Source organism: Athene noctua, chromosome 3 (assembly GCF_965140245.1).
Source record: "Athene noctua chromosome 3, bAthNoc1.hap1.1, whole genome shotgun sequence".
NCBI lineage: Eukaryota > Metazoa > Chordata > Aves > Strigiformes > Strigidae > Athene > Athene noctua.
In genome coordinates, this window is record NC_134039.1 from 32,490,498 (window position 1) to 32,506,477 (window position 15,980).

At 39.1% G+C, this 15,980-nt stretch overlaps 1 protein-coding gene across 5 annotated transcripts in view; it reads right to left on the minus strand.

Annotated features, from left to right (window-relative positions):
- ATF7IP (activating transcription factor 7 interacting protein) overlaps window positions 1-4,702 on the minus strand; it is a 109,885-nt gene extending 105,183 nt beyond the window's left edge. For 4 of the 5 annotated variants that reach the window (XM_074902621.1, XM_074902620.1, XM_074902614.1 and 1 more), the window contains exon 1: window positions 4,585-4,702. The gene's annotated coding sequence lies outside the window, so the exon portion shown is untranslated. Of the gene's footprint in view, window positions 1-4,247; window positions 4,344-4,584 lie in introns of those variants that run through there. The other variant, XM_074902615.1, reaches the window with a different exon arrangement.
- Window positions 4,703-15,980: the final 11,278 nt, after the last annotated feature.

The following is a 15,980-nucleotide window of genomic DNA, read 5'->3' on the forward strand; positions in this document are numbered from 1 at the left end:
TTCATGCATTCATTTATTTTTTACTAAGAGCATTCTGTTTTTTGTTTAATGCTACCTAACATAACCTCACATGAAAAAATAAAACACAAAGTCACATAAAACTTAAGTGTAGCCGAAATTCTACTCTCAACTTTGGGATATATATTTTTTTAAATAGTCAAGACAGAACAGAGATAAAAACTAGAACATTAACTAAAATCAGATTATGCAACTAAAGAAAAAAAAAAAAGAGACTCCCATTTCTGAATCACAATTCAATTGTTTACACCCTGAAAAGCTAAAGAATGTATTGGTTTAGTTCAATCTTTATCATTATAAAAAAAATAAAAATGCATACTGTATATCCAGTTTCTGGATAACTAATTAGAACTTTTTATCTCTAAAATTGATCACACTTACTTTCATATTCTGATCTGCAGACTAACAATAAATTTTAATTATCAGATGCTTCCAGAGACTTAAACTCTTAACGAATTTTCTGACCCTCACTGCTATAGAAATAGGGAGAAAAATACATAATAAAAATCCACACACAAACAAAAAAGGTAAGACACCTAAACACACTATGATACATAAAATCTCTTCAGACAAATGAAATGAAGATCCCACATCATGTAAAATTTTGCTTTTAAAAAGATAACCAGAACTTAAAGGCTGACAAAATCTGTACTCCAGATCCTCCTGACTGAAAATCTCAAAGCTGGAAGACTTTAGAGTTACCTTGTTTTGGATATTAAAGCCTGGTGGCTGATCCTAAATAATAATGAGCTACAGGAATTTTAAATATGAAGTATTACCCAATTCACATCTAAAATTTATTCAGATATTATCTAACTGTCCAACAAGAACACCTGATTACAGTAATCACTTCAGAGAACAACCTTTCTCTTTGCTTCTTAATGAGCTGTCAAAAAAAAAAAAAAAATCAAATTTTTTGTTGCCCCACACAACCCTATCTTACTCTCCATTCAGTATTTGCACGTCACTGCTGCTTGACGAACAGTTTCTTACAGCTTGGTGGAAACAGGAGTGCTATTTCATACAGTGCAGCATATAGCGAAATGAGCAGAATTTAAATAACAGAACTACAAATACATATCATCAAAGCATCATTTGTGTAAGCCAGTCTGAGTTCCCAATTGTTTTGTGTATGTAGGTAAATCTCTCAAAGTAATGTCACACACTAAAGAGAAGTGGAGTCCAGCCACAGATTTAACTGAAAAATATCAACAATCTTAGATTTCACTGCATTTAAGAGAAATATTCTCTGATGTACATCTGTGTCACTGCAGTTTCCGAAATAAACTCATAATATAAACATATAACTAGCCCACAATACAGAAAAACACCAGGTGAAGAGCAAATGGAAAAAACACAATTCAACTTGCAAACTACTTAAGAGCAACATACTGGTAAAATATCTCTTAGGCTTACTATCTACACTTAATGAATAACCTCGAGATTTTTGGTATAAATAGAATTTCTGACAATAAGCCCACATTAGCCTATTTAACGATTATACTATTAAAAACACTTAAATGACAAGGAATTTGATTTTTTTTCTTGTTCTGGAAAGAAAATCTGGTTTAGTCAACTACTTTTCACTGTGGAAATATTGTCCGTTTGTAAGAAAAATTGCCTTCGCCCAAAAATCACACACACACACATATTAAAAATGAGGATTTAATTACCAGTCAGGATTCAGTTATCAAAACAGGATTTTAAGAATTGTTTAGCATGTGAGCTGTTCCTGTTTACAACAGATTCTGTAAAATCAGTATTTAAAATTAAACTGTTTTTATTCATAGATGTTCAGTCTCTTGGCTATCAAGGTCATCTCTCATGACGGGTGAAAAGCATATGTATTATACCACATTTACCATCTTCATGCTCCAAATGGAAGAATTACTAACGGAGCCTTTACAGGAAAACTAACATACTACAGTTTATGTTGATCTTTTAAATATGTGAAATGGGCATAACAATACAGGCTACAGCACGAGGTATTAGCAAACGTGACTGAGTATGGCATATATGCCTATTTATTGGGATTAGCATCTTCTTGAAAACAGACTTCATAATGGATAGGAAGTGATAATTCAGAGGTCCCTCAGTAAGAACATCAAAATGACTGTTTCAACTGGTGTATATAATTACTGTATCCTTCCATGAATCAATACTGTTATGATCAGTTTCAAGCCTACACAACATTCAAAATAGTCTTAATTAATTCATACAGCAAAATACAACACTGTTCCACTTCATCACAGAAAGCATCAGTTCAGTACTGCTACATGTGGTAGCAAGGTTGCAGCTGATAAAAAGCCTTTTTACTCCAAGCAACATTCTAAGTCTACTAAAGTAAGAACACAATGATGAGAACATAAAAATCTATTGAGATTCTTTCAAAAGAACACACAATTTATAAATAAACAGTGACAAAATAAGATTTTGTGTATTTTAATTTGGCATTTATCAAAAAAAATGTATTGCTATCCAAAACTATCAGTACAATTCCTTTCTGGATTATATGTATATAGGAACTTGATTTGATACTTCTGGAGCATTCCAAATAATGAGATAACTGCCAAACTCGAGGAATAAATAGTGGGTATAGTTGCCATGATTCATGAACTGCACAAGTCCCGCATGCATTCATTAGTGAATTCACTTTATGATGGGCCTGACAACTACCATTAGCCTCATTTCAGAGATCTGAAAACTGAGAAATTACCTACCCAAGATCACATATCAGATAGCAGTGGGTTTTTGGTGCTGTGTGTCCGTCCGTGTCCCCCCCCCACAAGAATTCTTAATATTAGAGGTAATACTCTCCTTCATACCTTCTTGTAGGACTGCAGAAACCAGTACCTAATCAGAAAAACATACTTATTTCTTAAATTGGTATCTGCTGTTTGTATACAGAGTTCATATTTAATTTATTAATTTCAGATTTAAGCAGTAGTTAAGCGTATGCTTCACATATTTATTCTTAAATATCTAAATTAAACATTCATAACTGTAATAATTGTAACTAAATCAAATTGGTGTAACAGATGTCAAAAATACATTTTAACTTACAAAAGAGAGCCACGCAGCATGCTTGTAGAATACCCTGATGTTGCTGATACAGATTCCAATAAAATTATTCATAATGTTGTATTTGCTTGTATAATCTGGGATATCAACCAAACGTGTTTATTAACACACTCTTACTTCCGCCAGGCAGCATGTTAAATAAGATGTCTAGATGCACAAGTGTTATTTTTCTATGACTGCATGAAGGATGTAGTTTTAAGCTCATTGACTGTTGCCTAGAATGGTTGAGCTGTTCCCCCTTCATTTTCAGAGAATATAATTCCATCAACAAGTCTGTGTTAAGGGTCACACTGACACTACAATATGTAGATTTTATTTCAAGATTACTATTACGCAAGAAAATATTCTAACGTAGGCATTTCCACTGAACATCTGTTAAAAATTAGAAGGTGTAACAAGGATATATACCTGCAAAAAGAAAAACCTGCTTGAGGACAACGCTAGACCTCTAACAGGCCTCAATGTCACGTCAGAATTAAAATGTGAAACACTTAACCATGAATACAGTTTCAGGATTTTAAATGCTTAAGTTCAAAGAAAATTTAAAGTTCAACTGTACCTTCTTTACATTAACATGCTACTTAAACTTTTAACTTTTACCATTTTGTTTGATGTGCGCCTCCACGACAACCTAGAGTAGCCACTCTGGCCTTGTTTACTAATGACATCACATACACAAGGCACAGCTAGGCACTTCTTCTTTTCCCCACTGAAACACCCGTATTTCTAGTGAATTAGCCTGCCCATATGCTTCCAAAACTTTAATCTGAAGTTCATCAGCATGCTATTGAGTCCAATACCAAGAAAAAACATTTTCTCCTCATGGCTTTTACAGCTCATCCACCGTGACACTCAACATCCACACCTGCTGTATTTGCGAGGATATCCACTGGCTTCATACAGCACCTCCCAGGTTATGCCATCCCCAATTCGAACAGAACGAAAACACTTTCGAGGCGTCAGCCAGCCAGCCACACCACTGTCCCACCCAAACACCCGCCCAGCGCGGGGTAGGAGGCGCCTTCACCTCACCCCACTGACGCACAAGACAGAATGCAGCCCGACAGCTGCCTGGTATCGCCCAGCTCTTTGCGCCTTCAGGACTCCACAGAGTGCCCCAGCTGTGCCCTGCCCTACACCAGACCTACCTGTGACCCGCAACAGCCGCCACAGAGCACCCTCCGCACGTGGGGGGGCGGAGGAAGGCGCCTCCCCACACCCCGGTCCCCACCTGCCGCCACCTCTGCGCGAAAACAGCAACGCGCATGCGCGCCGCCGCCTGCACTGGAGCCGAGTCACGTGCTCCCATGCAGCGCGCGCCCAGCTGCGCTGCGCCCGTGAGCGAGTCTGGGTGCGCGCAGCGGCGCGTGTGCAAAGCTGCAGCCCCAGAGCATGCGCACTGGCGCCGCCGCCGCGCGGGGCACCGCTCCGCGCAGAGCGCTGCGGCCGCCCGCCGGCTCGCGCCCCGGCAAGGACGTGCGGTACCTGCGCCCCGGCGTCCTGCAGCAGCCTCTGCCCCCGCGCTCGGCGGCCGCCGCTCCAGCCTTCCCGCTGCTGCCGCCGCAGATTCAAAATCGGAACCCGCTCCAGCGCCGCCTCCCCCCGTCGCCCGCCCGGGCCGTTATGCAAATAAATCCCGTGTCCCCTCCCCTCTCCCGTGTGACCCCTCCCCCTCCGTGGGCACAGGGGCAGGCGGTGGGGGCCGCCTCGGAGCTGGCCAATCCCGGGGCCGGCCATCCTGATGGCATGCAAATGGGCCGCCGTGTTATTTAAATGAGCAGGTGGCCCCGCCCCTCGGCGAGTAGTGGCGGACGGTTATTCGCGATAACGCGCCGGAGCCGAGCTGCAGCCGTCGCCGCCAGGGGGCGCTGTGGCGGGGCTGAGGGGCGGGGCTGAGGGGCGGGGCCGGGGGCGGGGCTGAGGGGCGGGGCTCAGGGGCAGGGCTCAGGGGCAAGGGCGGGAGCAGCCGGCCTTTCCTGCCTCCCTTCCCTCAGCTTCCTGTCGCGGCGGTGGTGGTCTGCGTGGCTTTGAAGCCTCTCTGACACCTTCAAAAGCCTGCCCGAGGTCCGCTGGGCGCTCTCTGAAAATAACCCGCTTTGTCAGGTTCCTGCATCGCTCCTTGCGGCTTCCTTAGCACTTCTCTTGCCCAGGTTCTGAGCTCTGTGTGGGGTGACTTCAAGTTTTCTCTACAACAGGCTTCTAAAACACAGAAGTGTGGGGTTTTTTAATCACCAGCTTTCAAGAGTGCCAAGAAACCAAATGGTGCCATTGGCTGTGCTTTAAGTGGATCTGAGGCACACAACTTACACTGCATGAGCTGTGGGTCAAAACTGCCAGTGGCCATTTCCCTCCTACACTCCATTTCTGCCCTGGGGTGGTGGGGGAGAAGACCACAGGACATGCTTTAATCTGAGCCAGAACTTGGTGCCCTTTGTACCATTGCCAAAGGCAGGAATGACCAATGCCAACAGTGCAACTCTGGTGCATCCAGGTCTACTAGAGAGACCAGCGGCTGTATCCTCAGGTACACAAGAAGGGACAAGAGCGTAGAAGGACAAGTTTTCGGTAGAAATGCTTATATACAGCCTGTGCTAATCTAGTACTGAGATTCAAGTACCAATCACCTGCTGACTAATGGAGAGTCTCATTTCTTCCTTTTTAAGGCCAATAAAATTCACATTTTTCCTACTGATGGCGTGAAAAATGGCATCCTGATTTATGTATTTCAAGAGTAAACTTTATACAAATTTTTTGTCCATGGCATACAGATCACGCTGATGAATAGGGCACTCTCTTCCTGTAAGTCATGAAACAGTACCTATGACACAGCCATTTTAAGAGTCCTGTCAGATGTGCTTGGCAGGTTGAGGGGCAGTGGTTTAAGATGCTGCCATTCCCAGTGGTTTGCCTGACCTCTCTGCTACATCCTTCCATTGCACAGCCACGATGGAAGAAGGAAATGTATACATGTGCCCATAAATTTGTGCAGACACATCTGCAACAGTGGTTTAAGCAAGTGTACTAGCCTGGGAACCTGAACTGCTGAAATGTTGAACATACATCTTGCTCTGATGTCTTTGGTACAAGCATGGCAATTCCTAAGAGAAAGTGGGGCAGGCACCTGTAACGGTAATTTCTTAAACTTTCATAGCTAGCTTTATTGAGTCGCAGTGCAATACTGGAGTATTTTGTCTTGGAAAAAGGGCCACCTGAATTTTAGTTGACTCGTCTGAGCTTTTGCATACAGAGGACAAGGCATTTCAGTAAAAAAAGAGGCTAGAACTACCCAGAAGTGGGCAGTTTGTAGGCATGCCTATTGTTCAACTTGAAATTTCACTGCTCATGAGGGCTTTTGCGGGTTCCATGCAGATACATCCTTTGAGAGTCCATCAGGAATGAATGCTTTGTGGCTAAAAGATGCATGTTTTCAGAAGACTGGTTATTAGTATAGCCACCTCTATGGATAACAATTAGTATTATTCCAAACTTAATTTGGTATGGAAACTGTTACAGCAACATAGGAATTTTAAATGGAAAATTTATTTTCATTCCTGTTTTACCTAGCACAAATTATGTTAATGTGTTCATCATGCTATCATAGCCATTTTATGTCATTACAAATATATATGGTGATATATTATTGCTTAAAAATGGGCTTATAGAAAAACTAAATAATACACACCATATTTATTTTAATGCCAGTGCTCTTTTTTCAACTTCTTTCTCAAGCAGTATTCCTGTTCAGCCTTAAAAACAGAACACCCCCCCCCAAATTTAACAAGTAAAAACTCCAACGTGTATTTTATTTACTTTATTCACATACTCCACAGTTGTGTTGATTAACTCCAAAGTTTTATTAATGCAGCTGTTATAGCAATTGAGTGCCGTACTATGGCATTTTAGGTACCAGTATAAGCAGGAGGCTAACATCCTTAAATTTGAAGAGCAGTGACCACATCTGAATTACCAGGTTAGTAATTTCAGGAAGCAGAAGTCCAGATTTCTATCAACTGCTCTTGCTGAAGTTAAACTGGTCATAAAAGACAATGATATCAGTTGATATTGCTCAGACTCTTTGCAAGAAGAAAGTTAAAAATTGTCGAGAAAATGCAACTTCAGCAGGTTTCCTTTATTTGCAAAATTTTTTTTTTTTTGCTATGAAAGTGACACGTAAAACAAATACTCCACTGGAGTTAAATTTACAAGATACTACAGTTGTAACACCACTGGAAAGTACATGTCCGTGTAGTTCACTTTCCTGTCTGAGGACTCTGATAATGTGTTTGGGCATTGTAATGATAAACACAGAGAAAAAAACAATAGATTCCAACGTACTGTATGAAAATCAAAAAAAGAGTATTTTATGTGCAACAGAGAATTTCTTCTTGATGTTCCCAATTCTCCACTGAACTTCAGGCTGGAAGTATGCATATAACATTTAATTTTCTTATTTCCAGGTACTGTCATAAGACAGTTCCAAAACTATGAATGACATCACTAGTAAGCTGACTACATGATCCTTCTTTCTGTATGTCAAATTATGTTACAAAAATGAGACTTAAGCACCTTGAATATTTCCCAAATATTAACTCTCCCCATATGATTTAATAATTGCTAATGGAGACATTGTAGAGTCACAAATGGGAATGATAAAAGGAAGGTGATGCACAGAAGAAGTATAGTTCTCAGTAAGAAAATATATATTTTATATACAGACAACTACTGACTTATAAGGAAACCAAAATGTGATCATAAGAATGGTTAGCAGTAGGGAAAAATAAAAGTAGTTTTATTTGTACATTTTATTTTTAAATCATTGCTGGGAATGTGTATTTACAAGAGGTCACCTTGCTAAATGGATGACAGTATTGAGCCAATAAGATTTATGTTAATTTTTCTTGGTAATTGACTAGATTAGTATTTCTAAGTAGTTCCAAGTATTTCTTGGATAGTAATAGTCTAATAGAATGGAATGATTACAACTTCTCTGATTATAAACAGTTCCTACACAGGGCAAAAGAAACACCATAATACCAGAAAGTAAATTTGCTATTTCTGTCAAGAAAAAAAATATATTCATATCTGACAACATAATCTGTGATTTAAGGACGCATTTGGGACTTCAAGAATTTCACTAGGAAGGCTTAAAATGTCACTGAAAAAGGAATTGCTCGGTACCTTTCTGATGAAGAAAAACAGAAGATTTTTAAAATTCCTTTTTCATATAAGGGCACTTCAAAAAAAACCCCACAACAACAACAACAACCAAACAAAAAACCAAAAAAACCCACCCAGAAACTTAAAGCACAGCAAGCAGGAAGAAATCTATGAAAATATGTAAAGACATTTCCTAAACTTTTTGAAAACATAAGGTACAAAGAGCACAAACATAGTAAATGTAACCAAAATACTTGAGGAAATTTTACAATAATGAATTGAAGCTATTTAAGGCATTTTCACTTAGGTTAGTTTTTGCTGTAGATTAAGTACCTTCCCATAATGTGACTTTTGTAAAATACGCTAATGTTATCTATTGCCTTCAAAAATAAGAGGATTTAGGGAAAAATCCTAAATCTACTTTATTCCTCTCTGATTTCATAATACTTTCTAAGACTAAACTTTACTAATCATGACGTAAATACTCTGCTGTTCAGCTGTTTTGTGATCAAACTTACTCTGTGGTGACTCTGCTGTATTAACTAACTCATTTATTTACTAAGCAAACATGTTTAGGTTAAAAACCTACCAGTCATTTTTTCCTCTGAGGTGTCCTCTCCCATTGCTACTTTCCACCTCCACCATAACAGACTAGATATAACTTCATTTCTGGTTTTATTATGAAAACTGTAATCTGTACCATAAAGGTTGATGTAGTTCAGTGGTAAGTGCAGAGTTCAATGATGAAGAAGCAGTGAGAAAAATATGGTTTTAAGGTTTGTTAAATTTGTTTCCACTAAACTATCAGTATTTCGAGATACAAGTATCATCTGCACCATGAATTCTTGTGCTTAACATCTAGCTAAAGAGTCTATCAGAAATGTGATCTGATTGACAATTGGAATCTATGAAATGAAGACCCTTTTCCAAAGGGTCTAAAAAGTAAGTCAATCAGGAATCTGTTTGTTGGAAATAACAGCTTGTCTCCCATTGTCCCACTTATTCTTTGATATAAAAAAGTTGTAAAACCTACTTGTAAAAACAGCACCTGATATACTGGAGAACCTTAAAGCTATAAAAGCTCTTTTGGTTCTAGCTATTTTTCTTGCAGTTTATTTTCAGTCACCAGAAGTATTCATGTGGTAGCCATGGAACAATCTGATTTTCATCAAATCTGTTGAATATGTAACTTACTTAGCGATGACAGTTGTCTTTCCATTACTTCACAAATACTCTAGAAGTAGCTTGGTTTGGAAGATGCATTTTCCCCCTAAAAATGCAAAGCAATACTGCAGCATCATTGTTATTACAGTACAGGTTGAATAATTAGTGCTCAGTTTTACCTCCCACAATACTTCTTAGATGCAATGTGCTTGATCCCCAGATTACACAGGTAAAGTTTTACGAACACGCGTCTCATTAAATTTTACCCAATGCATTTAAGTACTTTTAGAAACTGATGAAGAAATGTAAAGAATATTTCATATGTTTCCTCCTTGGGAGTATGTTTTGACCTGTTGGAAGAAATCTATCTGAACATCACTCTGGTATGTAATGAATATGGGATGTCTCCAGTAAATGAAATATGCAGATCATCTGAAATGTGTGGGCTGATTTTTGTGTAGTCATGTTACTGACTTAGTTTAAATGAATGAAAATATTTGACCTGTTTGAATGTTTAGAAATGGAAATACTTTCTTTTAAAGAAAAATTTCTATACTGTTTAAAAAGGCTTATGCTCAGGGTGAATCGTTTTCTCCATTTCTGTTTCTTAGTTCTAAGCTTGGACTTTTTTCAGTGTAATACCTGCTTTAGGTCTTCCTAGGTGGTAGATTCATGGGTTAATGAATCCAAGTGGTAATAGTGGTAATATGTTTCTTAATAAATGATAAGTATCTGCAGGAAATTGCTAGTGAAGAATCAGATGCAGAGTGCTTTAGTAACAACTTTAAAAGGTAAAATACTTGGGCTTAGAAACAGTGAACTTTTTCAAGAAGACATAAATTACATAATAATTGAGACTTACGAATATTTCATTATCTCCTTGGTTGTATTTTGAAAGGTCTTTTTTTGTCTTAAACGGGATGATCAGCCTTGTATTAACTTGCTGGAGGCTTTGTAAATAAAAATTTGGCTGTCAGAAAATGGGTGGAATGTAAATATTTGCTTGTTTGGGTTTATTTATTATTATTGATTTTGTTATTGCCGTATTTCATGCTTGGGTTGCATTTCTCCATAGTGACTTAAAGTGAGAATGAAAAGCAACTTAAACCTCACTGTATATATGTCAAACCTAAAAAATGAATCATACTTATTTGGAAAAAAAAAACCAACCTTCTGAAGTTTTGGGTTTTGTCAGTGTTAAGTCACTGGTTATATTTGCTAGAAGTCATTGTCTTGTCTTTAAATCTTGCCCCTAACTGAAGTTGCCATCTGGTATTTTTTGCCACGTTCTGACTACCTTCTCATTACTTTCTCCTATAGGTTCTTTTCATTATGTTGTAAAACAAGATCAACACCTCTTGTATAAATATAGCTTAGAAAATGTCAAAGTTCTGCCAGTACTGAGGCAGGTAATTAAAAACACACGATATTTGCTGATCCCAATGAAAGTCACCAACAAACTGAGAACTCACCCATCTATTGCTAGTTACCACCATCTTACTTAATAACATATTTAATTTCTATGACTTAGAATAATTTTAGAGGATTTCTCCAGATGTTGGTGTATTTGGGGAAATGAGAAAGGAGCTCTTATATTTTTGAGGTAGGGCTCCTAAAGTTCATAATATATACACATACACTCTTGAAGGAAGGAAGAGAAGCTTAGGTTGCCTCTTCTTCCCCTTTCACCAGGGAGTCATTGTCCTCAAAATTTGAATGAAAGAGCCACTGATGAGAAGACCTTCTAAGAATCTGGCTAACAGGCTAACATGTACACACAGAAGCAATCTTAACCCTCTACCTGTGTAGCAGGGCCCTCTCACAGAGACATTCCCTATGGTACAGGGACCAGAAATAACTGCTCCATTCCCAGTTTTGTGTGAGATGCATCTGGTCAATAGCAGCCGTTCCCTGTGGCTGTGAAGAGCAGATGGATGCCTGCCTATTGACATGAGAAAAGTAGAAATTAAAAGAAAGGGGACCATTTGTCTACAACAAATATTAGGATTGAAAGTAGAGCTGCCAAGCATTTATCTTATCTATCCATTCCATTTACCCCATCCCTTAATGTCCTCATCCTCTGCCACAGCCGCAACCTACTCTCCTTCCACTCTTTCCACTTCTCCATTCTCTAATCTCTCTCCTCTTCCAACAGTGTTCTGAGTGCCTTTATTCCTCAACTGTGCTAAAATGGTAAGAATCTGCAAGTGCTATTACCAGTTCGTGTTCAGAGGCTGCATGTCTTGTAAGCCCTGAATCAAGTGTTGCCAAAGCTTGTTTTTCTTTGACCCTAATCAGTATCATTGTTCAGAGGACAGGATTCATTATTTCAACTATTTATAAAAATTTTTCATTTTGTTTTGACAACAGCTGTGAAACATACCTGCTCTCCAACTGTACAGTCTATTGCTTGTGACTGAAATATCACGAGCAGGTGGGAAAGGGTGTTCTGAGCTGTTCATCAATCATTTGCTTGTGCAACTGGGTTGCTGTGGATTGGATTTATCCCTTCCATGGTTACGGGTGTGTTATTCAGATTCCTAGTTTCCATTCATCAGAAATGGCACTGGATAGAGTTAAGGCTGAAAATACATCATTGTTATTTCTACCCTACTATCCTGCAAAGTGTCTTAAGGTTTTATTTACAAAAACAACCCCTGAAGCCTGATTTGAAGCTGTGGCAATAATATAGTTGCCACAGAACAGGTACACCAGCTGTTTTATTCAATATAACCAATCTAAAATACCTACGTAATAATTATGGATTTTGTAATTTCTAATATTCGTATGGTATTAAACAAAAATTTGAATTATTAATAGTGAACCTTTATGAAAGTACTTAAAAATCTTAGTCCTGGACTCCGAGACACAACTGTGCTAGCTACTCTACTGTGGTGGGTTAGCTGTGGCCAGCAGCCAGATGACCACCCAGCTGCTCTCTCACTCCCCCTCCTCAACAGGACAGGGGCATAGAATTGGTTGGAAAAGCTCATGAGTCAAGATAAAGACGAAGATTGTTTTCCAGCTACTCTCACAGGCAAAACAGACTGGGAAAATTAATTTAATTTATTGCCAACTAAAATAGATTTGCACTGTGAGAAACAAAACCAGAAATTACACCTCCCCCTCCCTCTTTCTCCCAAGCTCAACATCACCCCCGACTCCTCTAATGCCTGCAAGGATTGCAGGAGGGATGGGGGGATTATGATCAGTACCTAGTAATTCCTCTCTGCTGCTCCTTCCTCCTCACACTTTTCCCCTGCTCCTGCATAGGTCCTTCCATGTGCTGCAGTCCTTCAGGATAAACCTGCTCCTATGTGGATACTCCACAGACCACAGTTCCTTCAGAAGATATACACCTGCTCCTGTGTGGGGTCCTTCATGGGCTGCAGTGTGCATGTGTTCCACCATGATCTCTCCCACAGGTTTTCAGGGAATATTTGCTCCATCGTTGTCCATTCCACAGGCTGAAGGAAATACTTGCTCCACCACAGTCTCCATGGGCTGCAGGGGAATCTCTGCTCCAGCACCTGGAGCACCTCCTCCCCCTCCTTCTCTGACCTTGGTGTTCGTGGGGTTGTTTCTCACACATTTTTTCCTCACTCCTGCTGCCATACAGTGTTTTACCCTTCCATAAGTATGTTTTCCCAGATGTGCCAACAGGTTGGCTGATGGTGTTACTGATTTTATTATCAACTGAAATTAAATTGTGTTTGATTTTAATATAAATATAGAATTAAGAGATACTTTAGTAAAAATCATTTTACATTTATTGTCTTTTGAATCTAGCAACCGACTGCTACTCTAAAATCCCCTGTACAGCCCCGTACCAAGGCTGAGGGGATTGGTCATAATTGTGTAGTAGGAACGGTTAGAACCTAGGTAACAAAACACAAGGTGATTTGTAAACGGATTTATAATACATATAGACGACCAGAAGAATGCAAGTAGTTGTCAAGGTCCAGGATTAATGGGAACTGAAGGCAGTAACCGTAACAGCTTGCAAGTACCTGCCAAGAAAACTGTGTCCTTAAGCAGAAGGTAATTCCGGCAAGGGGAGATCGCGACCACCGACTCATGGACCACCTACTCACATTACACCCCAGACCCATTTCTAGACATTTCTAACCTTTACTGTGCAGAATCGGAAATAGGAGGAGAATATGTTAGTGATTTCTTGGAAGTTGTATGCTTATGTATGAATACTTAATGAATACGTATGAGTAAGTTCTATATAAGGTGTATGATTCTGGTGCCCGGCATGTGTTGTTGGTGAGAGCACTCCCCTACACGTCCGGCCGTCAACAAAGAAGTGTCTGGTTATCTGCATCAAATTGGTGTCGATAAGTTATTTTATCCCAGATTTTGGTGACAATGGGCTCAGCTGTATCCTACAGTGGGTCTGTTGTGAAGCCCCCATGCTACCAAAACCTTGCCACCTACATGCAATACATTCCTCCCCTTGCCTTTGCGAAACACATTGTTGTCATTAAAATAATCATTCATCACGCATTCTCCACAGTCTTCACTTACAAGAAAATCAAGAAAAAATTCCCCACATCAAAATCAAAGTAATGCCATCATGACACTGATGAGGGTGAACAGTATACACACACAATAAAATTCCACCACTTGTCCTTTCACCACAACAAAAATTCTCAACACCAGTATCAAAGATCCCCCAAATTATTCCACTCCCTGGCAATGTCCAGTCTGAGTTTTGCCCATTACCTCTCCCAATTACTGTTATTATCTCAAATTCCTTGAGCCCCATGTTGGACACCAAAAAGAACTGTGGTGGCATAGCCTTGTCTAGCAACCAGATGCCCACCCACCCAGCTTCTCTCTCACTTCCTCTCTTCAACAGGACAGATGGAAAAAATAGGATGGACAAGATTAGGAGGATAGTTGAGATAAAGATAATGAAATCACTTAGCAGTTACCGCTACTGGCAAAACAGACTCAACTTGGGGAATCTTGATTTAATTTATTGTCAGTTAAAATAGATTTGGGTGGTGAGAAATAAAACCAAAAAATTAAAAAAACCACCTTCCTCCCTCTCCTATCTCAAACCAAAAAGAACCCAAAGTTCCTATTGTGTAATAAATCATATATTTTCCTTTGTTTTTTGCTTTTTGAATAAAAATGCTGAAACATTAGCTCCTTTCACCACAAGCTGCTACTGGTTGTTGTTTTGTTTGTGTTATTCTACTGTAGTCTTAAATTGACATTTTAATGTTTTCTTGATGTAGCTCACCAAATGAGTCAAATTATTAATTATTAACAGAACCATCTTTTCAAATGTAACTCATTTGTTTCAAAAGGAAGTGAACAACTTAAAAAAACTAAAACCAAAACATTATCTCATCATACTCAGTTTCTTCATTAGAATGGGGTGGGGACAGGTTTCTAAGGAAGTTCTTTCTATGGCAAAAATACCTCTCTTGGAGCAGGAGGAAGAGAAATAGATCATGCTGAAAATCCATAGATATGTGGAAGAAGTTATGTTGTGACTCAACAGCATGTTCTGAATGCTTATAACACCTTTGAGCAAATTCACGATTTTACATTTTCATATTAGCCCAAATTTCAGATACCAATAACTCTTTAGGATTTAATCTGAAAGAAAAACTTGGTTTATATTAAGTTGTATTATATTAATAATACTGCTTAACGAAATGTCAAAGCTACTAAATATTTCTTTGAAAATTCAGACATTTTTAATTTATAAACACTCATTGTGTGACCTCAACTTATCCTGGTCTTGTGTCTCTAAAGAAAAAACCAGATCTCTAGAACTCAACGTACTGAGCAGAGTTAAATAGTCCACCCTTAGATAGTGCCGAGTTGCCTGATTAGAGGAACGCATAATTTTTAGTGTATCTGACAGTAACAGTGTCATCTACCTAAATACAACTTTTTGTTGGAATATTTCACAACACTTAACACACTTTGTGCACAGTCTTTGATTAACAACAGACCTGGCCAACAACAGAAATAGTTGCCAGAAATATCATTTGAGTATTTGATACATTTTGAAATAACACATTGTTAAAACCTGTTTAACTTAAGAAATTTAACCAAGTGGGGCTTTTTCCTTTACATCCGCTCCACAATCACTCTTCCATTCTGTCGCGGTAGAGACGGTCAAGCGACAATCAATAACCAAGTCAGAGGCAAAAGAAGCACTTTATTGTTCTCTACATACTTTATATATCTTTTACAGCTACTGCAAGCTCTAACACCATTGGCTAAACCCATAGCAACGGTACATGATTGGATAGCTTTCTTAAAGTTTTGCTTCTGAACATAATTCACATAGTTTCTTGTCTGTGGTCAGCAGTTCCCTATCTCTTGCAGCGAATGTTCCCTGTGCTAGCTTACTCAGTTCTTTGTTGTTGTGTGGTATGCCTTCCTGCACGTTGGCCTCTCACGGGTACGGGACGATCTGGCCAAGGTCGAACTCTGTCTGGCGTTCTGCAGACCCGTTGCCTACCCCGACACCATTCCTGTCCCCAGAACTTAACTCACAAAAATGTGTTTTGGGATTGCATTGGAAT